The 23,556-nt window shown below is 49.9% G+C and overlaps 1 protein-coding gene across 9 annotated transcripts in view; it reads left to right on the forward strand.

Annotated features, from left to right (window-relative positions):
* The first annotated feature begins 8,649 nt into the window (after nt 1-8,649).
* Nucleotides 8,650-23,556, forward strand: part of TNIP1 (TNFAIP3 interacting protein 1) — a 43,846-nt gene continuing 28,939 nt past the window's right edge. For 2 of the 9 annotated variants that reach the window (XM_080671774.1, XM_080671776.1), the window contains exon 1: nt 8,672-8,811. The gene's annotated coding sequence lies outside the window, so the exon portion shown is untranslated. Of the gene's footprint in view, nt 8,812-23,556 lie in introns of all 9 variants that reach the window. The other 7 variants (XM_080671780.1, XM_080671772.1, XM_080671773.1 and 4 more) reach the window with 7 other exon arrangements.

Below are 23,556 nucleotides of genomic sequence, written 5' to 3' on the forward strand. Positions count from 1 at the left end.
CAGGAAGTCCCTCCATGTACTCACTTGGACAGTCACTTCCCTTGTCTGCCCCTCACTTCCTCATCTGTAAAGGGAGGCCATTGAGCCAGGAGGTGTCTCTAGCATTGCTGTGGAATCCCAGTCTGAAGGGCACAGAAGCAGTTGAGGATTGGATTCCGTGAACTCTCCCCCTCCTCCCTCCTATCCCCCACTTCACCCCCCTGCCATACCCCCAGGGTTGAATGTGGCCCCTGTGACCCGCCTGCCTATTTCCCTAGGCCCTACCTATGTTACTTCCCCTTGCCTGCTTCAAACTCCATGCTCCACTCAGAACGAACAATTTTAAGTTCCCCGAATGTCCTCTTCTCTTTGCATAGTCTCTTCCTTTTGCTGAGAACACTCTTCCTTATGCTCTTGCTTGGTTACTTTCAGATCTCAGCTAAGGCGTCACTTCCTCCAGGAGGACTTCCCAGATCCCCAAATTTTGACCAGATGCTCCCTTGTCCAAGCTCAAGTCGCTCCCTGTATTTCTCTGCCCAAACACATCTCTAATACTCTTTACTGTCACTACCTATTAATTAGCCTACGGCCCCCATAGCAACGCTGTCCCATAGAACTTTTGGCAATGATAGAAATGTTCTGTACATGTGCAGGCTAATGTGATGGCCACATGTGGCTACTGAGCACTTGAAATGTGGCTGGTGCTACTGAGGAACTGAATTCCTGATTTTAACTAGTTTATATTCAAATAGCCACGTGTGGCTAACGGCTACTGTTCTGGACAGGGCAGCCACCAAGTCTGTGAGCTCTGAGCAGGCAGGAAACAGGTCTGGCTTGTCCACCCTGTATCCTCAGTGGTCTGTAAGACTGTGAGTGGTCTTGAAGAAACTGTAAAAATGAAGAAACTCTGGAACCGGGGCTGATCGAGAGAGGCCAGCTCATCCACATGGCCCCCTCCCATCAGCAGATAATGAACTGAGACCTTATGTTTATAAAGCAGTCGATAGTTTACAAAGAATGTCTGCAATCTATCATTTTACTTTACTTATCATCACAGGAGGCAGGCAAAGCAGGACTCATTGTCCCCATTTTCCAGCAGGGATCACTGAGACTCAGCATGGGAAGCAAGGCTCCAGAGCACCCACGCCGGTTCGTGCAGAGCTGGCTGCTCCTGGGTGGGCAGGTCTCTAAGACCCCACTCGACATCTGAATGAGATCTGGCACAAAAGGGAGTAAGCTCTTCCTGCCCTGTGGAGAATCCACCGAGACTAAGTGGAAACAGATGGGTTAGGATTGGGGGCAGGAGGATGTGGGCTGGACATCTGGTGATTTCCTCAGGGTCCTGAGCACTGGAATCCCCCATCTTAGGCAAAGGAGGAAATAGAGGTCCTTGGGAGAACCCTGGGGCGAGGTGGGGTGGGCAGACCAGGTGGCCCCTGCCCTGTGCCAGTTCTCAGACCAGCCACGGAATCTGGAATCCATCTGGAATCCATCTGGAATCCATCTGGAATCCGCAGGCTTCAGCTCTTCCCTTGAGCCATCTCCCTGGAATTCACAGCAAGCGACAGCCAGTCTGGGCAGTGACAGGTGAGGACTGATAGAGAAGGGCCTTGTGCTCTGCCAGCGGGTGGGAAGGGGCCTCAGCTGAGCCTTGTGTGGCTGCCTGGCTCCTCCATCTCGGGGAATTCCCCTCCTGCTAAAAGTCAGCCCAGCCCAGCCCTCCTTCCTGCAGAAGCACAGTGAGCGGAGCAGCCTTCACAGGGCCGGCAGCCCCCGCCACACACACCCTTGTCTCCTCCTGCCCTTCTCCAGGTGAGTGACCCAGCCTGGGGGCGGTGAGCCCGGCAGGACAGGGGAAAGGGCTCACTGCACCAGGGTGCTGGGCCCTCCTACCTCTGGGCCAAGAGCCACCAGCCTCCCACTTTCCTGCCTGCTGGGGTCGCTGCTCCAGGCCCAGGTCCCTCTTCCCCCACTTAGGGCTTGGGCTCTGGGCCTCTCTATGTCCCTGCCCGGCCTGCCGGCAGGCCCTGCCACTCTCTTCTTGCTTCTCTCCCTCCTTTTATTTCCTTATCCTGCCCTCCTCTTCTTGCCCGGCTTCCTCACCCAGTCTTTTCTCTCTAGTCGCTACTAGTTTTTCCAAAGAGAAGGAAAAGAAAGGTCTATTTTTATCTTATTCTTCCCCCAAGAAAGGGGAGTAGGTTCACTAGTGTGAACTTAGATGTTTGTGTGTGTGAGTACATGTGTCTTCATTGGTGAGCGTGTGTCCAATCTACTGAGGTGTATATGTTTATGACCATGTGAGCAAAAGTGTGTTTGTATATGTCTGTGTGTGAGGGCAGTGTGTAGGTATGTGTGAGTGTGTCTGGATATTATGTGAGTATGTATGTGTGTCTGTGTGTGTGAGGGGTGTGTATGTGTGTGTGTGATTGTGTCTGGGTATTATGTGTGTGTCTGTGTGTGTGAGGGAAGTGTGTGTGTGTGAGTGTGTGTCAGTGTTTTGGTATTATGTGAGTGTGTGTGTGTATGTCTGTCTGTGAGGGGTGTGTAGGTGTGTGTGTGAGTGTTTGGGTATTATGAGTGTGTATGTGTGTGTGTGAGGGGTGTGTAGGTGTGTGTGTGTGTGTCTGTGTGTGAGGGGTGTGTAGGTGTGTGTGTGAGTGTTTGGGTATTATGTGTGTGTGTATGTGTGTGTGTGTGTGTGTGAGGGGTGTGTAGGTGTGTGTGTGAGTGTTTGGGTATTATGTGTGTGTGTGTGTGTATGTGTGTATGTGTGTGTGAGGGGTGTGTAGGTGTGTGTGTGTCAGTGTGACGGGAGTGTGTGGGTGTGTTGGGAACTTTAGTGATCTAAAGCTAGATGGGAAGGGACCACGCTGGAAGGCTGGGACCCTATAGAGCACTCCCCCACCTGCTTCCCACCCGGGGAGGCTGGGCCTTTCTGGGTGAACCTTTAACAGAGAGCCCGAAGCACCAGGAGTGGGTGAAGGGCTGACAGACGGCAGCGATGCGGCCTTCTCTTTGATCACAAACAGTCCAGATTTTCCAAAGCTGGTCAGAGCCCAGCCCAGGGAAGTCCCTGGCTAGGAGTAGCAAGGAGTAGAGGCCCAGTCACTGGCGGTGGCTTCTGGGTGGGAGAAGCAGGAGGGGCCCGGGCAGAGCGAGCTTGGGAGGACAGGGGTGAGGCTGAAGGAGGATTGATTACTCTCAGGGCCCTGTCAGGGCTTCCCGGGATTAGAAATCACTCTGGTTCCCATGGGTCTGCCTCCCACAGGGGCTGGGCTGGGCCTGGCCAACCGCTTCCCACTTCCAGGAGGATGACAAGGGGCAAGCCTGTATCTAAACCCAGATCCGATGGACACCCTGACCTGGAGGCAGGGAGGCCAGAGGGAGAGGAGCTGGAACAGGGGAGGCCTGAGCTCCTAGGAACTGTGGAGGGGCCTGGGGAGGCCACGTAGGCCCAGAATGTCCCCCCGTGTCAGTTTGCCTTTCCTCTCTCTAGTGGTGCCCTAGAAACCCTAGTTCCAGGGCCTTAGGGGAAATAGTTGGGGTGGAGAAAGAGGAAAACAGGAGAGACCTTCTCGGCCTGGCAATTCCAAGAACACACTTTGTGAGGTCTGGGCAAGTTCCTCCAGGGCTCTAGGCCATGGGGTCCCTATAGGATTGACGACCATGATTATTGTTGCTGCTTTTCACCAATGCCAGGCCCTGTGGCATTTCACTTGCTCCACCCTGTGTGTTGGGCACTGTTCTAACCTTCATGCTACGGATGAGGAAACAGGCAGAGAACAATCACGAGGAGGACTCGCTGTGGCAGGGCTGTCCTCTAGGCCCAGGTCTGTTTGACTCCCTAATCCTCTCAGGATCTGCTTCTGGGATGAAGGGCAAGGGCGGGTGTATGGTTTAATTCACATCAGGGTGCCGAAAGAATGTGCAAAGTTAAAGCTGTCTTGCTGCCGTTGTGTCTGTGCTCTCATTCAGCTATTTGGGAGGTAGACGGAATTAAAGACTGATTTACTTCTTACCAAAACACACGATTACCTAGTACAACTTCAGTCAACAGAAACGTGCGTGACGCCCATTTCTCATTTAATTATCACTGACATCTCTCTTGTATACACACACACCCAATACCAGAAAGCACCTAGAATCCACAGGAGGGTTTTACATTCCCGGGGTGGCCTCAGGCTATGGACACGTGGATCTAAGGAAGGGACCCAGACCCAGGATTGCTCTTTTCTTTGGTCCGTAGCTGCTTGCCCTGAGTTTCACTGACCCCCAAGCCAAGGCCCCGGCTCACTAATTCACATAATGGAATGATACACGAGCTTGTTTGCTTTGAAAGCTCCATTTCTCAACAGCAGGGCGTGTGGAAATAACACTGATCTGGAAGCAGGAGATGGGTTCTAGTCCCAAGTACTAATCACAAACTTGTGAGATCTCCGGCACATCCCTGCTTCTCTGGTCCTCAGTGGCTTCATCCCTACAAGTAAAAGGCTGGATTTGATCCTTTCTAACTGCTCTTTAAAAGGTCTGGCATTTTGAGTTCTATGTCTTGCTAGCTGGCAAGACTCCATAACACAATGCTTAGGAATGTTATGAGTTTAAGAGCCTGGATCTTCCTGCTCCAGTTACCTGTTGCTCTATATGACCTTGTCCAAGTCATTTAACAGCCCAAGCCCCAGTTTCATCTGAGAAATGGGGATGATAACGGTCTTGACCTCAGAGTGTGGTTGGGAGACACAGTATATAAAAGTGCAGGCCTAGCACACAGCAAATACTCCACAAATGTTACCTTTTAATGTTTTTAATATGCAGCCTTCACTCTTCTTTAGGCACTTGATTTAGAGTTCAATCAATTATGGGAGGGTTTGGGAGTATTTTGGTTAGAAGTATAAGAATTTTTTAAACTCAATTTTTTATTGTTGACAGTATTAAAGATGTCCCCCATTACCCCTTCCACTTGAGCCCCATATATGTTCTTTGGTTAATCTCTTTCTGTTTCCCCCCTCCTCCCCCCCCCCCCCCCGCCTCTGAGATCTGTCAGTCTGTTCCATGTTTCCGTGCCTCTGGACCTATTTTGTTCATTAGATTCCACATTTAAGTGAGATCATGTGATATCTGTCTTTCTCTGACTGGCTTATTTCACTTAGCATAATAATCTCCAGGTCCATCCATGCTATTGCAAAGGGTAAGAGATCCTTTTTATTTACAGCCGCATAATATTCCACGATGGAAATGTCCCACTTCGTTTTTATCCTCTCATCTATGGATAGACACTTGGGCTGTTTCCAGATCTTAGCTATTGTAAACAATGCTGCTATGAACATAGGAATGCATATAATCTTTCTGGTTGGTGTTTTGTGATTCTTAGGATATATTCCCAGAAGTGGGATTGCTGGGTCAAAAGACAACTCCATTTTCAATTTTTTGAGGCAACTCCATACTGTTTTCCACATTAGCTGTACCACCCTGCATTCCCACCAGCAGTGTACTAGGATTCCCTTTTTCCACATCCTCACCAGCACTTGTCATTTGTTGATTTGTTGATGGTAGCCAGTCTGGCAGGTATGAGGTGATACCTCATTGTAGTTTTAATTTGTATCTCTCTGGTAATTAGTGATGTTGAGCATTTTTTTCATATGTCTGTTGGCCATCTGAATGTCCTCTTTAGAGAAGTATCTGTTCAGGTCCTTTGCCCATTTTTAAAAATTGGATTGTTTGTGTTCCTGGCATTAAGTTCTATATGTATTTTGGAAATCAACCCCTTATCAGATGTATCATTGGCAAATATGTTCCCCCACACATGGATTATTTTCATTTTGATGATGGTTTCTTGTGCTGTGCAGCTTTTTAGTTTGATGTAGTTCCATTTAATTATTTTTTCCTTGTTTCTCTTGCCCTAGGACAGTGGTCGGCAAACTCATTAGTCAACAGAGCCAAATATCAACAGTACAACGATTGAAATTTCTTTTGAGAGCCAAATTTTTTAAACTTAAAACTTCTTCAAAATAGACTCGCCCAGGCCGTCGTATTTTGTGGAAGAGCCACACTCAAGGGGCCAAAGAGCCGCATGTGGCTTGCGAGCCGCAGTTTGCTAACCACAGCCCTAGGAGATGTATCAGTGAAAATACTGCTATGTGAGATGTCTGAGATTTTACTGCCTATGTTTTCTTTAGAATCTTTATGGTTTTGCAACTTACATTTAAGTCTTTTATCCATTCTGAGTTTATTCTTGTGTATGGTGTAAGTTGGTGGTCCAGTTCCTTTTTTTTTTTTTTTTGCATGTACCTGTCCAATTTCCCAACACCATTTATTTTATTTTTTAAAAATGTTTTAATGTCTCATTATTGAAATTTTCAAACATGGACAAATATAGAGAGAATAGTATAAAGCAGTGCTATTCCAAGTGCTGTTTATGTATTCCTGGGTCTAACTGTGATGGTCTACCTAATGCATGTAACCCATGTCTACATGCTATTATCATTTCTCAAATGCCTTCTTTGTGCCAAGCTTTGGGCTTTACTTGCGTTATCTCATTTATCCTCAGGATCACGTGAGGGGTAGGTACAATTAACATCTCTACATTCAGAGACGAACTGAGGCTTAGAGAGGCCACCCAGGTCGTAAGTGGTTGAGTAGGGGTTAGAACCCTATTAGTTAAATTCATAGCCTACGTTCATAATGAGTGCTGAGGTTCTGTAAGACAGTAGGAAACATCATGACACTGTAAGGCAACGTGGTGCAGTGGAAAGTGTACATATGCTGGGGAGCCCAAGTCCTGAGTTCCAACACTGGTCGCATCATTCAACATGTGTGGCCTTTAACGAGTCCTTCACTACACTGAAGCCTCCGTTTTCCTACTCGTCAAATAAGGGGTTGTGATCAGTGGCCCCTATGGCCTCTAACATGGTGGGATGTTCTGAAGTCCAACAAAGACTTAAAAAAGAATGGAAGGGGTGGATGCGGTCATGACTTTGAAAAGATATGTTTTCTCACATGTTGTAATTGTTCAGAAAAATTATCCCAAAGTAGGAATACAGGCAAAAAGATGACTGTGTGACCTTTTTATGTCATACTAGAGCACTGTCCAAAAAAACCCACCAAGGAGTCGTCTGGTATTTTGGGGAATGGAATTATTTCCCTAACTCTCTAAGTTCAGTAGGACGTTTTATAGAAACAGCGGAACTAGTTTGGAAACAAAATGCAAATAGTTGAAGACCCTTCTCTCTCTCTCTCTTTTAAGTAAATTTCAATGTTCATGAGAAGAGAGGTTGGGCTTAGGAAGAGAGCATTCTAGGAAGCGGCAATTTGGGGTGTACAGATGAAGAACAGGAAGAGGACTGGTCTGGGGAACCCAACGGGTAGAGGTGATGCCTGAGGGCTGCCTTATAAATCCTAATCTCCCTGTACCCTCCCTCTCAGTGACACTCCATGGTGCTTTGGTGTTTGCATTCCTTGGCTCCCTCCCTTTCTTCAAAATCTGGGTATATGTGTATTTATTTTCATAATTAAAATGAACTAGAATTATTTCTTTTTAACCCTCACCAATGATATTCTTTCATTGATTTTTTTTTTTTTTTAAGAGAGAATGGGAGGGAGAGAGGCAGAGAGAAATACATCTATGTATCATTGGTTGCCTCTGGCACGCACCCTGAGCCGAGCCGGCCAGGGCTGTTTTGAGAATTTGATAACACCTTTTAAGTAACTGAAGGCATCCCAGGTTGTCACAGAGCCTGAAAGGAGAATGCTTGGCATATGCTTGTGTGTGTGTTCGCACAGAATCACAGTTGATTGACAGATCCCTCTATTTGTAAAACGAGGGCCTGTGTGAAACAGCTCCTCAAATCCTTTCTGAAATTAAACTTACCCTCTTTAGAATAAAATTATGACCTTAAAAAGACCAGTGTTCCCAACCTTAAACCAAACGACTGCTCCGTATGGATCTGGGAAATCCCACAGCCTGTCCCACCTACCGTAAGAAATACTAGGTAGGCAGGGCAGGGGGCCGGCTCTGGATTTGTCCACCTGGGTTTGAATCTTGGTTCAGCCACTTACTGACGCAATCTAACCTCTCTGTTTCATATATTTATGGTTTAAAAAAAAAAAAAGGCGGGGTGGTGGTGTACAAAACCCGTCTCATTAGGGTGGCCGAGTAAATTAAAGTAATGCGTGCAAAGTGCTTACAGTGTCTGGAGCAGTGCATGTTAGCAGCAACAGTAAGATTCCTGAAGGGTCCTTCCAGCTCGGAATTTCTATGAGCTCTGCTAACAAGTCCGGGAGCGCCCAGGACCGAACGCCGGGCCCCTGAGCTGCAGCTCCGGCTGAGCTCCAAATGCTACGTGCCTTTTGGCAAGTTCCTTCCTCGCTCCGGCCTGGTGCCCCTCGGCCCCAGGAAGTTGTGGGGTGGTCTCTGCGGCTCGTCTCCGCTCAGTAGTTTGGGCTTTCAAGTGGCCACAGACTCATTCCGGAGCCCGAGGCTTCCGGCGCCGGGAGTGCCGTCAGGAGCTGCCCAGACCCAGGGAGTCGCCTGCCTGAGGGACGGGTACCAGTGTCTGCTCCGCAGCTTCTGGGCTGTTTACCTCGCCGGGCCCCACCCCAGCAGCCGCGGGCCCGCCCGTAGAACACGGCGCGATTGGACGTCAGGCCTGTCAATCTCCGGGGACTTTCCCAGGGGTGGGGCAGTCCGGCCCCTGGCACTTCCTGGTCCCAGCCCCTTCCCTGGAGCTGGAGGTGTGCCGCCCCGGCCCCTACTCCGCCACCCCGTCCCTGGAGCGTCCCTGGAGCCCGTGCTTGACGCGGAGAGAGGGCGCTGTCCCTCAAGGCCCTCACCCTCAGGTAAGCCTGCCGGGTCTGAGCAAGGATGAAGGGGGAGGAAGGGAGTCTGAGACCGGCCGTTCAGCGCCTCAGCAGTGGCCTGGCATGGAGTGGGAGGTCAGGCCCCGCCAGGTGGCCTGGGATTCTCGGCTCCCGGGCAATGGCGCTTGAGGCGCCGGGTTGCGGGGCGCCTCCTGGGGGGTCCGGCTCTGCTTTGTGGGGAATCCCTGCTCTCGCGGAGGGTGGTGGGTGCGCGTGCGCACTGCGTAGGCGAGCGTGTCTAGAAACGGTGTGTAGGCCAGAGCAGGGCTTGCAGGCGGTGTACACGAGCCGGTGGAGAGAGCGTGTGAGCTTGAGTCTGTTTACACTGTAAACTTTACAGTGTGGGAGACCAGTTTTAGAAGCAGTGTGCCTAGGTAATGAAGAGGAAAATAACATTCCTCTTCAAAATGAGTATTAGTGTTATTATCCCCAGTTTGCTTCCAACCGAGGCACTTGGAGACGGGGGTCACACAGCTAGGGGGTTGCAGGATTTGAAAGCTGGCATTTGTCTCCGAGTCCCTGCTCTACTGTTGACCATATTTGCAGTGTTGGAGACTACATCTGTGTGCATGTGCGGGGTATCTGTAGTGAATTTCTGGGAATGATTTTGGGTGTGGAGTTTCTACGTATGGGTGACTTTTCCACTGTAGGACATTTGTGTGCATACAGTGATGTGTATGGAAGCGATGGCATTATACATTCATTAATCGTGTGTATGGAAGTATTATGTGACTGGGCAACAGATTGTGTTTTGGTTTGGAGGGTGGGACTTTTGTGGATGATGCGGAAGAATCTGCAACATCCATCCCCACCCCCTTGCAGAATGACAGCTCAGGGGAAGCTGAGGATTCTGAATGCATCATTTTTATTTCACAGTATAGTCAAAATGGAATTTAAGCAGCACTTACTCACTTTCCAAACAGGGGGGTATGAGAGAGGGGAATTCGGCATCTGATGAGCGGTCAGGAAAGGGGACTCTCAGCATTTTTTTTTTTTTAATTCCTGGCAATGGATATTGCATTAGAAAGCTGGAATATTTATTAGTACAGACTTATAGCAATCCTATGATGTTGTATCAATATCCCTATTTTACAGCAGAGAGAACTGAGGCAGTGAACAACCAGTACTGATAATAATAACAGCTTACATTTATGAACACTTACCATGTGCCAGGCATAGTGCTTTACATTCAGTATCTCATTTAATTTTCAACAATTCTAGGAGATCATTACTGTTAGTAGCCTCAATTTTCAGGTGAGGAAACTGAGGCCCAAAAAGTTAAGACTTGCCCCAAATTAGTAAGCTTTGAACCCTGGATCCTGTTTCTTTTCCACTGACCAAGGCTCTTGTCCTTGCTGTGTCCTGGGAAAATAATGTGATCAGGGACTGGCACTTCATGGAAGCACTTGATCATGTCCCTCTGAAAGCGGCAGCTGTGAGAGTCCTGTGTTCTTCATACTTATGTGACCCTGTTTTCCCCCACCCATGGGTGTCCCGTGGGTATGGCATGGCACTCATGCTAAGGATTGGTGCTTGCCCCTATGCCCACACCAGGTCCTTTGGGGCCCCAGGAAGCCGTGGGGTCTGACTCATACCCTTACCCCCAGTGCTGCTTGTGACTCGGGCCCGGATGTCCTGGGTTGGGTCGGGCCGACCTGATTTGAGCACCTTAGAATTGTAAGAGGCTGTTTTGTCTACCTCCCTCTCTGAGTACCCCTGGGTACTGCCTTACTTCTGCTCTCACTGCGGTTTAGCCTTGGGCCCTGCTTTTCTTCCCTGCTAAGCTTGGCCTTTCCTTGAGGCCTTTGTATTTGCTGTTCCTTCTGCTTGGAACACCTTTCTCCAGCTCTTTCTACGGCTGGTTCTTCCTTATTTGTCAAGTCTCAGCTCAAATGTCACCTCCTCAGAGGGGCCTTCCCTGACCTTTCTATGCAAAGTAGCCCCTTTTTTCACTTTCTGTCATAAAACTATTGTATTTTTTTATACAGTTGTCATCCTCTGAAATAATCTCATTTATTTGTGAATGAGAGAGTATATGTATAGAACTCAGTGTCTGGCATATAGTAATTTCAGTGTTTACTTGTTTTTCATCTTTCTCTTTTTCCTAGAAGAGAAGAGTGAGAGCAAGGGCCTCTTTAGTTTCATGTGTGCATCCCTGATAATAGATAAGAGGGTCTAGGCCAGGGGTGGGCAAACTTTTTGACTCGAGGGCCACAATGGGTTCTTAAACTGGACCGGAGGGCCGGAACAAAAGCATGGATGGAGTGTTTGTGTGAACTAATATAAATTCAAAGTAAAGGAGCGGAGGGGAGAGCAAGAGAACCGGATAGAACAGCCGGATCCGGCCTGCGGGCCGTAGTTTGCCCAAGGCTGGTCTAGGCCCTAGACTCTAGGGTAAGGCTCTGCTGGCTTTGTTCAGTGGATGAGTAGAATAGAATAGAAGAAACTAGAATAATGGTGCATTTCCCAGGTGAGGAAACAGGCTTAGAGATGGGAAGGCACTTGTCCCTGAGGGGTAGTGGCAGAGTTGGAATGAGAACCAGAACTTACTTCCCGAGGCATTTTTTTTTTCATTTTTAAAAAATTTAATTTAATCTAATCTTTCCCATCCCCCTTTATCCCTCTCTACATTCAGCAAACGTTTCCTGATGGCCCTCGTGCCTGGTGTTGTGAATATGGCTCTATGCTCAGGTGCATAGGAACTGGCTCTGCCCTTGAGGAACTTGTAGTAGAATGGGGAGGAATGTGCCCAGAGTGCTGTCTGGAGCCTTTGTGTGCCAGCAAGTGCCGGGCAGTAAGTCTGACTGTAGTACGGAGCAGTTTGCAGGTGCCAGGTGGGCAGGGGGCTTCTGGAAAGAGGTGACTCCAAGGCCAGGCCTGATGATGAGGTGCAGAGCGGGGCCTGAGCCCCTTCTGGAACTTGTTAGGCTGAGCAGCAGATTTGGGGTAAGGTTCTGCTGGGTTGGGGAAGCTGACCAGCTGGGCTAGGAAAAACCCTAAGGTCTTGACTACCAGGCAGAGACGTGTTGGTTTTTCCCTGTGGGCAGCATTGGGAAGGACCATTTGGTTGGCGAACTTAAGCAGGCATCAGCACCACCTGGGTATCTGGTTAGATTGCTGGGCTGTGGCCCCTGGTGTCTGATCCAATAGGTGTTGGAGATGCTGCTTCTGGTCTGGGTGGCTCTTTGAGAACCCCTGGTGTGGAGCCCCTCCTTTAGAGTTCGGCACTCCTTGGTGGCTACTGCCTCTGCTTCCTCACCTGTAAGGTTCTGTGACATCGTGCTACCTTCTGGAGTGGTGCGAATGAATGAGACAGAGCGTGGCAAGCACTCAGCGCAGGGCTGATGTGGGGTGAGCCATCAGTAAACGCCCACTGCTGACCTTGTTAATGGTGATAATCACAAGGGTATTGAAGGGATTTTAATAGAAGATGAGGATGGTCTGTGTTTCTGTGCTTCAGGACCCTCTGCCACCTATGGACCTTTGACCCCCTCTCTGACAGGGTCATCCTTTGCTTTGTCTCAGACCTCTTTCCATTCCTGATTAGAATAGTGGAAGCTTACCTGTGTGAGGGGCACAGAGGACAGCTGGCCCACGTTCCCTCAACAGCACCCAGCACCCCAGCAGGTGATCATCCAGCCTCCACTTGATCCCCACCCCCAGGGTCAGGGAGCACTCTGCCTCCCAGTGTTATAGATGGCTTGCTTTTATAGCAGTGGGAGGGGGCTTGATGCAGGTCCTTCCTTTCTTACCTCCTCTTTGTTCCCTCCTTGCTCACCGGACCACTTTGGGGGAGAGAGGGAAGGAAAGGGGCAGGGAAGTAGGGTGGTGTGGCAGAGGAGGCACAGCTGGCCACCGGGAGACCCGGGCCCCTCCCCTCTGCCTCACTGCCATCCCGTGCAACCTTAGGCAGGTCTCTTTGCTTTGCTGACTTTGGCATCCCAGCTGCAAAATGAAGGGATTGCACTGGCTGCTGCCTCAGGGTGTCCTCTTCCAGCTCTAAAAATTCTGTAGCCCAGCGATTGGGCCTCCAGCAGTTTCTGAGCTTTTCCTGGTGGGCCATGTCTTTCTGCGCCCACCCTTCATGCTTCTAGAACTGTGCCACTGCCCTCCTTTCCTATCCTTCTTTGAAGGGAGGGTGTCTGGAGTCCTCTGGAGAGTTGAGCAAAAGAAGGCACAGGGAAACAGGGAGAAGCTCCCCAACCCTAGAGACAGATCTTGGCAGCCTCCACGGCCAGTTGCAGGAAGTTCTCCATGTTTTTCCCCATGACCAGCCCAGGACAGTCACTCTTTCTAGAGGAATGGATGACTGGCTTGGGGAACAGCTGGCTCTTTGTCTGGGGGGCTGCCTTCCTGTGGAGCTCTTCTCTTCCCGAGGACCTTACCCCGAGGCTGGTCCCTGTGTCCTTGGGTACCTATGGGGTGGACAAACTGGGTGGTTCAGGCAAATGGATGTGTGTGTGTGGGGGGGGGAGGACAAGGGAAGGGGTGCTGTGGGAGTCTTGTCACCAAGGAGTCATACTCAGAGGCCAGAGCTGGTATTTTTAGGGCAGGCGTGGGGGGTGGCCCATGAGTCAGGGGCCTTTGGTTTGGTCTCCACCCACACTGGAGAGGGCAGGCAGCGCTGGTCATTGCCCTCTGCCTTTGTCATGGCCAGCTTTGTCAGAGAGCTCAGGAACCCTGGTCCCTCCACACCCCACTTCTGCCTCCGCAAGTGTGACCCCCTCCCATTCTGGAGGCTGGAGATCGAAGTGCCTTACAAGTTTGTCACCGGGGAAGAGATTCTGAGGACAGCAACATGAACTTTTAGAAAATATGAAGGAATCTTTCAGACATAGAGGGTAATAGAGTTTATTCTCTTGCATTTCTCCATAGTTTTATTATAAATGTATGCCTCCCTAAGCAATATGTAGTATTGTTTTGTATGTTTGAAAATGTTACTTAAATGCTATCATACTGTCTGTATTATTCTGAAACTTGCTTGTTTTGCTTAATATATTTGTGAGATTCATCCATGTTGATAACTCTAGGTCTGGGTCACTAAAAGTTCATTCATTTTTTATGGCTTTGTAGTATTCCCTAATATGAGATTATATTTACTCATTTTCTTTTTCATTAGGTAGTTTCCAGCTTTTGCTGTTAAAACAAGACATATTTGGCTTTTATCTGAGTGTCCGTACCCCTGTCCAGCTGTCCCTTTCCTAGCCATTACGGCTCTTGTTGGGCTACAGTGGTCAGCAAACTCATTAGTCAGCAGAGCCAAATATCAATAGTACAACGATTGAAATTTCTTTTGAGAGCCAAATTTTTTAAACTTAAACTTCTTCTAACATCACTTCTTCAAAGTAGACTTGCCCAGGCTGTGGTATTTTGTGGAAGAGCCACACTCAAGGGCCAAAGAGCTGCATGTGGCTCGCGAGCCGCAGTTTGCTGACCATGGGGCTAGCACTTTAAAATCTACACAGAGCTATATGGTTTCTAGTTGGTCCTCTCAGCATTTCCATAGGGAGAAACAAGGAAAGTGAGGTCACTCATTGTCACCTGGTAAGAGAGCAGAGCTAGGATTTGAACCCATTCAACCCTCTTCCATCATATTTGTTATAAAGGAATTCTCAAAAGTTGTCATCTTTTCTCTTAGAAAGGGGAATTACAGAGTTGGAGAAACCACCTCTGGGTATATTGGGGACTAGGAGACAGGAGGACAGTTGAGTTCCTCATCCCTTTTATCCCACAGTTGGGCCTAGTGCCCTTTGTCCCTATAGCTGATAGTTGAGGTCCTTCTGGGTTGGGTGAGTTCCCAGCTGCTGAGAGGGAACTGGGCTTCTAGTCATGGAATGTGCGCACTGTGGATCCCAGAAGCTGAGAGGAGGTGTGCATGGGGGAGAAGGAAAGTGAGCTGGGGTTGCTTGTGCTGCCTTCTTAGCCCTCCTTAGGGGGCTGTTGGCTGTGGGGAGCACAGGGTGGGGACTGGTGATGGTTCCGCTTTGTCCCTTGGGAACTGTGTGGCCTTGAGCCAAGCTCTGCACCTGTCTCAACCCAGCTTCCTCCAGCAAAGCAGGTGTCAGGCGCAGTGTGAGGGCCCATGGGCAGTGGGCAGGGAGCTTGGCACCTGTACCCAGCTGAGGATGGTATCCAAAGCCTGGAGCTTCTCTTCCCACCGTTGCCACCTCAAGGCCAGCCCTGACCTTCCTGAAGCCAGATCCTTTCTGGCAGGTTCCAGGCTGAAACTCTCCTCTGTAGTGCCAACTCTCCATCTACCGAATTCCTTGACTAGAAACCTTGCTCCTGGACTTAACTTCCTGATTTATGATCACTTCCGTATAGCCTTGTCTGTCTGCATGAAGCAAATGCATGGTCAGGAGGCTCTCAACCCTCCCACAGCCCTCCAGCCTTCTTTGGTGCCAGAACAATAGGCTTTCCCTAGTGTCCCAACCTTGTCAAGATACTTAAATTAAAAAAAAAAAATTATTTTAAAATCTCCCTGTAGCCCTCGCCAGTGTTGCTCAATGGTTAGAGCATTGGCCTACGCACCAAAGGGTCTTGGTTCGATTCCCTGGCAAGGGCACATACCTGGGTTGCAGGTTCCATCCCCGGCGCTGGTTGTGGTGCATGCAGGAGGCAACCAATCCATGTGTTCTCTCGCATCGATGGTTCTCTCTCTTACTCTCTTTCTTCCCTCCCTTCCTCTCGCTCCCTCCCTCCCTTCCTTCCACTGCCTCTAAAAAATCAATGGGAAAAAGAAGTTACAAAAGAGCATGTGCTCGTTGGAGAAAAAAATACCCCTCAAACTCAACCAATACAAAGGTATAAAGTAAAAAGTAAAGTTGTCTTCTCTCTTCTTCCTCTCCCCTGCCCTGTCCCTTCTGTATTTTAAAATGAATTTTTTTTTTTTTTAAAAGAACAGAACTAGATTTCCCTTTAAAAGAGCTAAAAAAAACTGGAGGTAATAATAAGAGCTTCTTTTGATTCTATCCCAATTCTCCTCTAAAGCTGTCTACTGGTAGCAGTTTGGTGTGTATCTTTCAAGAACTTTTCCTATACACATTTGAGATTTTATACACACACACATACACACATAGTTATGCAGTGTGTTTTTTTAAATCCTGTTTACATATAAATCTGTACTTTGCTTTTTTCCTTAACAGTATCTTATAGGCACCTTTCTGTGTCATTGCAAAGCAGTCTGCCCCATTCTTTTTATGGCTGTGTAGTATTCCATTGAATAAGTTCACTGTAGTTAATTAAACCAGTCCCCCCTTGATGGACATTCAGGACAGTTTTGCTATTACAAAGCATATGACAGTGCACATCTTTGTCCAGCACCCTGTGTACAGGGATGCGAAGATTTCTAGATTCTTAGGTAGGGGATTACTCAGTCAGTTACCTCTGGGCCTTTAGATAATTGAAACCTCCTCAAGCATACTCCTCTACAAGAGAACTTTGTTCTCAGAGTCAGGCACACAGCAATCTCAATGTTGACCTCATTGAGAAAGGGCATGATTTACTGTGGGTGACCCAGCTGTAAGGAAAACAAATATTTATTAGGTGAGATCAGTAGAAACATAATATATAAAAGGGGGGAGGTGAAAGTTTATCTGTTTGGTCAGGCAAACCACACCTGGAGCGTTGTGTTCCGTTTCAGGACCAGCTACAAGTAGCGTACAGGAGGTAGAGGGTTGAGGGAAGTGGGTGGGGAGGGGTCTGGAAGCCTGTCCCTGTGAGAAACAATGGAGGGCACAGGGGCTGATCAGCTTCAAGAGAAAGCATCAGGGTCCAGTTCTCTTCAGGGCTGAAATGGAGAAGAGAGGCAGGCATCTTGTTCCTTATTCCAGGGACCCCAGAGGCAGAGCAAGGGCTGGTGGAAGCAGAACTGGGAGTAGCCAACTGCAGCCAGTGCTGGCTGCTGATGGGAGGCTCTTTGGGAAGGAAATCTGGGTCACTAAAGGTGATCAACTGCAGGCCCTCGGCCCACTCCCCGAGGGACTGGACAAGCACAGGACTGAATTTCCCCTGAGCTTCCAGCCCAAGTCCTAAGCCCTGGTGACTGCTGGTGATTGAGGGCAGCCTGGGATCTGATTGCATACAAGGTTATAGCCACACAGAGGCAGCGCTGGGAACCTGGGGCCATGTTCCAGATAGCCAACAGCAGGACTGGTTTCCTCCCCCTGAGGTTTAGTCACTTGCCTCTCAGGCAGTGCAGGCCAGTGGGAAGGGCACGGGTATTGGAGCCTGACAGATCGAGACTGGATTCTTTGTTCTGCCACTAACCAGCTGTGTGTCCTTAGGCAAGTTACTTAACCAATCTGAGTCTGCTTTCTGATCTGAACAATAGGGATAATGCTATCTAGCTGAGAGGATTGGTTTCCTTGCTGGAAACAGGGATAATAATTTTTATCTCTGCGTGGGAGAGAAAAGTGAGCCAATGTGCATCATGGCACAGCCAATGGCCTGGCATATGGGAGCACTTCACAACTGTCAGGCCCTCTCCCAGCTTTAGGTAGGTGCTCCTTAGTCTTCTTTCACAGTGATTCCAGCTGGCTGATGGCCCTGATCTACCCCCCTGACTCCAGGCTGGTGGTGTGGAGCCTAGGTCTTGCAGGCTGAGTGGAGGTTCCCTCTGTGGGTGAGTCAGAGGAGGGGACAGGAGGGAAGGGAAGGAAGAAGGACATAGCAGGAGGATAAGACCTTGTGAAGGGCTGCAGACATTATCTGGGAGCTTCTGACTGCTCTTGGGGAGGTGACAGCACCACCACCACCACCACCCGCCCCCGCCCCCCCCCCCCACCCGCCCGCCCCATAGCACTTGTGGGAGGGCTCATGGGTCAGGGAAATCCACTTGGGTGTTAGGAGGAATTGGGGCTGCAAAGAGTAGCCTTCTCAAGGTCATAAGGTTATAGAAAGGGGTGATAATAAATTGCAAGTTCTGGACTGTTAGAGTTAGAAGGGGCCTTAAAGATTGTCTAGTCCCCCCACGATGTTATTGCTGTTGTTGCAAACTGAGGCCCACCCAGTGAGGGGAAGATGTTTGCCCTGGTGTCCCTTGACTACATCCCATGATTTCTGAGCCCTGGCTCCTCATATGGCACCCGATGCCTGCAGCCTCTTGATTGTTGAATTGGTTGCAAAGACTTATTAAGTCCTTGGCTCCTCACTGGCGAGGATGCCAGGGTGGGCTCCCTGAGTACACACCATCGAAAGTAGGTGCTGTGTCTTTGCTGACAGTCATCAAGAGGGCACAGCCAGCTCTTTGATGGATGGGCCTGGGACCACAGTTTCCCTGACCGTGAAATGGGCAGGGACAGATTTTTGCTTTACTTGGCAAGATGCTTTCAGGACTCCTCAGTTCCTCTCATCCCTGGGGGGAATTGAAGGATATTTCCATTTACAGTTGAGGAGAATGAGGCTCAGATGATTCGCAGTCTTGCATGAGTGTGGTACCGTGCTCCATGGCTGCTTCTACCTATATCTTCACTGGCTATGGTATTGTGCCAGTGTCCCTGCCTAATGGAAACTAAGGTGCCGAGAGTGGGCAGGTTTGCCCATGGCCAGTAGTAGCTGAGTAGATGCTAGGACCCTCTGGCTTTCTGTCCTGTGCCTTCCTCCCTGGAGACCCCTCTGCTTCACCTCTCTGTCACCTCCACCCACCAGCATCCCTGGGAGCCCCTGCCGCTGCTTGGTAGTTGACTGTTGGCCACTGTGACCTTCCACCTCAGAATACCTGAGATCTGCCTGAACTTTTCCCACGGGGACAGGGAGAGCTTCAGGACCTCTCCTCCTCCTCCCCCTCGCTGTAGGGTATAGCTGGCCCCAGGATGCAGCCAGTCCTCAGCAGCAATAGATCAGGCTGATTAAATTCCCAAGTGGGCCTCAGTTTCCTCATCTGTCAAGCATCAGCCCTGCCTTCCTCCCAAGACTGTGTGGCAATCAGATGGGAAAACAGTGCTTGAGAAGCTACTAGGTATTTTGCAAATGTTACTGGTATGCAAATTTCCATCGTTTGGGGAGCCCCCCCCCCGGGAACCCTCCTCCTGGTGATAGCACATGGCAATCTCAGATGGATTGAAGCACTTCAGGGCAGAAGCTGGAATGTAAATTTAAATCCGAATCTCTTCTTCTTGGGTGGAGGCTGCGATTTGGACCCATGCTCCCACCCCCTCACACTTCCTTAGCTGCTGCCTGTCACCCTGCCACCTCCTCTTTTTTTTTTTGGCTGGTGGCTCCTTCTGTTTCAATAGCATCACTTACATCTTCACTCTGTGGTCCCTGCCTGGCCTATCTGTCTAGGCCCCTTTCTGCCCCTAAACTGGGTCTCTCAGGTTCCAGTGGGCACCCCTGGGCCCCTTGGGGCAGGGGGTGGGAACACCCCCACCCCATCCTTCCCCACTCCATCCCCTGCCCCAGCTGAGGTTTTGTTTTGGAAGAAGATCCCAGCTGGCTGCCTCTTCACCACCGGCTGTTTTTGTTTTTGGAAAGCGGGTTGGTGTCCCTCTGCTGATCTGTAGCTGCCGGAACAAGGCCCAGGTGGATATGGGGTCAGGGCCAGACCCTGCAAGAACATAGGGTGGGGCCTCTCCTTTGCAGTGGATCCCAGTGCAGGAGCAGTAATGAAGGAGGGGGTAAGGGGGAGGGGGAACAATGGGCAGGCTGGAGAGAGCAGAGACCTTCTGGTTCCAGCCCAGTCCTGACTTTCGGTGACTTTGGTCTTCATGCTCTGGCCCTGACTGGTGGCCTTCATATCACAAGGGAGAGTGGAGAGCCCTGGACCCTAGGCGCTGAGCTCCCGCACTGCCCCAGGCGAGGGGTGGGATCTGTGACCCCACATGCTGTCAGCCTGGCGGGCAGGAGAGTGTAAAGCCGCCCCTCATCCAGAAAGTCCCTGGATGCCTGGGAATGGTCTCGGCCTCAGCCTGGCCTCATTGCCCTTGGAGATTCCTGTGCAGCTCCGTCATCCTGGGAATGATCCTCTCTCCAGGAAAGGGTATAAAAACCACCCTGGCCAGGAGGAGAGTTCCTGTCTGTCCAGCAGGATCCTGGAATTGCTGACGACCATCTGGGCGTGAGGTCAGCAGGACGTGGAAATTCCCCATTTTCCTCTTTGTCTGTCTTTCCTCCAGAAGTCCAGGCCCTCCCTTGGGTGGCTCCTCTGACCTCCAGAGAGGGTTTCTCACAGTAGGCCCTTTCATCTTTCTTCATCCACCCTCTGCCTGTTCTCCCTGCTGAAGCTGGAGTTGGGGAGAATGGCGCTGCCTACCCCTTCTTTTGCTTCCCCTGAACCCCCTTCCCTGTCAACCCCCAGTGCTGAGGAAGAGCCTGAGCATTGTGTGGTTTGCAGGATGTGGAAATGGGCTTTCAGTTCCTCTATCCTGCATCCTGGTGTGCCACCTGGCCTTACATCTGGGCATCTCTGACGGAGCACGGCTGTGCCAGCCCTGGTTCTACAAGTGTGTGGTTGCTCAGAGTGCTTCTGGTCAGTGGATCACGGTCAGGCTCTTGGATGTTTGCACGTGGCCTCTCAGGAGGCAGGGGCAGGGGCTCCTCCCATCCTATCTCTTTCTGCTCTGATTAGAGATTTATTGAGGCTTTCTTCTGGACCACTCTGAAGATACCCTGGTGGACAAGATGGACTTGGCCCTGGCTCTCCTGGAGCTTCTAAACTATTGGGCAAGTCAGATGTGAAGCAAAAAGCATACCCAAATTATCACGTAATGTCATCTGTCAGTTCCATTCTGGGTGGGTGCGGAGTGGTGAGCAGGAACCAGGACTCCTGCCGCCCCATATCACCAAAGGTGGCTACAAGTCCCTTCCAGCTCTCAGCCTCCCCCTTGGTGAACTTCATGCAGCTATCAGTCATGGCTCACCTTCCGAGTGCCAGACCTGTAAAAACAGGAAGTTCTCCGTCAAACGCGCAAATGCTTATGGCACTCAGATACATTCCACACTGGTCAGTACGTTTTGCTGGAGCAGCAGCACATGAAGAGAAAGGGGAGCATCAAGGAAGTCCCCCCCTCCCTCCCTCACACATCTACCAACATTTTTGAGTACCTTGCTCTGTGCCAGTCATTGCGTTAGTGCTTTACTCACACTGTCTCTTAATTCAGTGAACATTTCAGGGCTTTCTTGTTCTCTGTGTAGTATTGACCTTTCAACTTGAAAACAAGCCTCCCCTTCGCCCCCCAAGCTGAGTAATGACTTTTGTGTGGGGTGGGCAGGCTGCTGTCCTTTGCCTCTGTGGGGCCCAGCAGGGCGTGGGTGCCTGTGAGAAGTGTGTATTCGCCTTCTCTATTTGTCAGGCTTTGGGGGAGGGGTTCTGCTCACCAGAACTTTATTTTTCGTTATGACCTATGGCAATGTGGACCCTCTGGCCAAAATCCTTGTTACTTCTTGTGCTTCAATGCGGGGGGACACTGCCCAGAGGGTACCTAAGAGCCCCATGTTACCCTACAGTCTGGCTTGAACTCCTCTGGCCAGAGCCTTTGGGGAGTTGCTCAAGTGTAGCAGGGGGTAACAGGGCTTTCTTAGGCAGAGCTGGATTTTCATCTCCCCTTTCACCTGCTGGTCATGTAATCCTGGCTCACTGAGCCTCCCTTATAATATGAGGATAATTTAGTATGCATCTTAGGGTCATTTGCAGCTTACCTGAGAGTGCACCTGAAGCGCTTAATGCTTGGCATATAGATGATTCATGGATGGTGGCTGTTATTATTAGTCCTTTTTCACTCTTCTTTCGGGGATCACTGTGGGGATGGTGATCTTGGGACGGAGGTTTCAGGGCCCCAAGTCCTTCTGAGGTCCCAGTGGAGGCCTTTGGAACTCTTTTGTGTTGGGAAGCTCTTTGTAGGGCTGGAGGCTGGATCAGTTTTTCAGCCTCAGAGCCTTTGCACCCACTGTTCTGTCTGCCTGGAATATTCTCCCCCCAGATATCTGTCTGTATAGCTAGTTCCCTCTCCTCCTCCAGGTGTTTGCTAAAATAACTCCTTCTCTGTGAGGCTTTTCCTGACAGTTCCATGTACAATTAAAGTCCCTGCCTCGTGCTTCCTGTTTAAATTTTGTCCGTAGATATTTTCATCACTCCTAAAACTGTGTCTGTCTGTCTATGTATCTGTCTGTCCATCATCTGTCTGTCTATCTGTCTATCTATCACATCCGCCACTAGAATGTAAGCTGCATAAGGGATTTTTGTCTGTTTTGTTAGCTGATTATTTCCCAAACTAGTACCTGGCAAGGACTAGGTGCTCAATAAATAATTGCTGAATGAATGAACAAATGCAAGAATGAAGTTTCTCTACTAAGTCACAGAACTAGGATTCTGAAATCACTTCACAGAGAGGTTTCAAATGAAAGAAAGCAGATGAAATTGAACAGATTAATGTGAAACACTTGTTGAGCAAGTAGTTAGTGATTTGGTGGGAAATTCATCTGTTCATTAGAACTGGAAGGGACAGACCATACATGATATGAGACTAAAGGAGGAGAGTGACAGTGTCAACTAGTATATTAAATATTAGTCGGGGTTTTTCTTCTTTCTTTTTAAAAAAGATGACATACATATAAATGGAACTTGGGATTGGATTGACTGGCTTATCTGTTAGGGCATAAGCATTTCACTATAAAGTCCTAATTTAGTGGACAACTTTCATTTCCCCTCTGCAGGGAGAGAAAGGGACTGCCCATGATTTCATAGTGAGTTAATGGTTAGACCACTTATTTACTTAGTGTTTATTGGGCACTCATTTTATAGCTAACTAAGGGCCCAGTGCACGAATTTGTGCACCTTGAAAGGAACTGTAGGCCGCAAGTCTGCGGTGGGCACAGGGGCAGGTCTCGTCCCACCCGCTGAGCCCCAGCCCGGCCCCTCCCACTGTGGCCCCCAGTCCCCTGTGTGCCGGCAGCCCTGCTCCTGCCACCGCTGCTCCCACGGGCTGATGGCACCGGCCCCACTTGCACCCACTGACAGCGTGGAGTGATTGGGGCTGGCGCCAGCAGCGAGTATGAGCAGCGGCTGTTGCCCTGATTGCCCCTTAGGAGCAGGGGGAGGTGGAGAAGTCCTGAGGGGTGATCAGGGAAGGCACCCACTGCTCGCACCCATTGATGGCGCCAAGTGATCGGGCAGGCGCCAGACACTGGCAGCGGGTGCAAGCACTGGGCGGGACCATGGCACACGAGAGCAAAGAATTTTCACTAATTACCAGAGGCTCGCCCCGATGACTGTGACCTGGTGCCCCACCTTGGTCTGGCGTCCCCGCTCACCTGCTCCACCATCCCACATGGCCCATGCCCACCATGTTCCGCGCGCGCACCCCCTCGTGGTCAGCGCATGTCATAGCGACCGGTTGTTCGGTTGTTCCGCCATTTGGTCCATTTGCATATTAGTCTTTTATTATATAGGATACTGTGCTGGGTTCTAGGGATGTTGCGATGCAGGGGCCCTGGCCTTCTGGACCCCACCAATAGGACATGAACTCAAGTATTTTTACTCCAAGTCTAGTGCTTTCTTATACTTCATCCACATTGTACTTCATAGTTGATTGCTGTTGCAGAGGAACCAGCAGTGAGTGCAGGGAGGCCGCTGAAAGAAACTGATGCCATTCTTAGGTTGCATTAATAGAGGCAGAGCGTCCAGATCAAAGGAGGTGACTGTCTTGCTCTGTTATGCTGTGGCCAGACCAGTCTGAAGTGCTGTGTTCTCTTCTGGGTTATGGGGACTGCCTTCTGGAGCATCTCAGT

This window comes from Plecotus auritus (assembly GCF_963455305.1).
Source record: "Plecotus auritus genome assembly, chromosome: 6".
NCBI classification, from domain to species: domain Eukaryota; kingdom Metazoa; phylum Chordata; class Mammalia; order Chiroptera; family Vespertilionidae; genus Plecotus; species Plecotus auritus.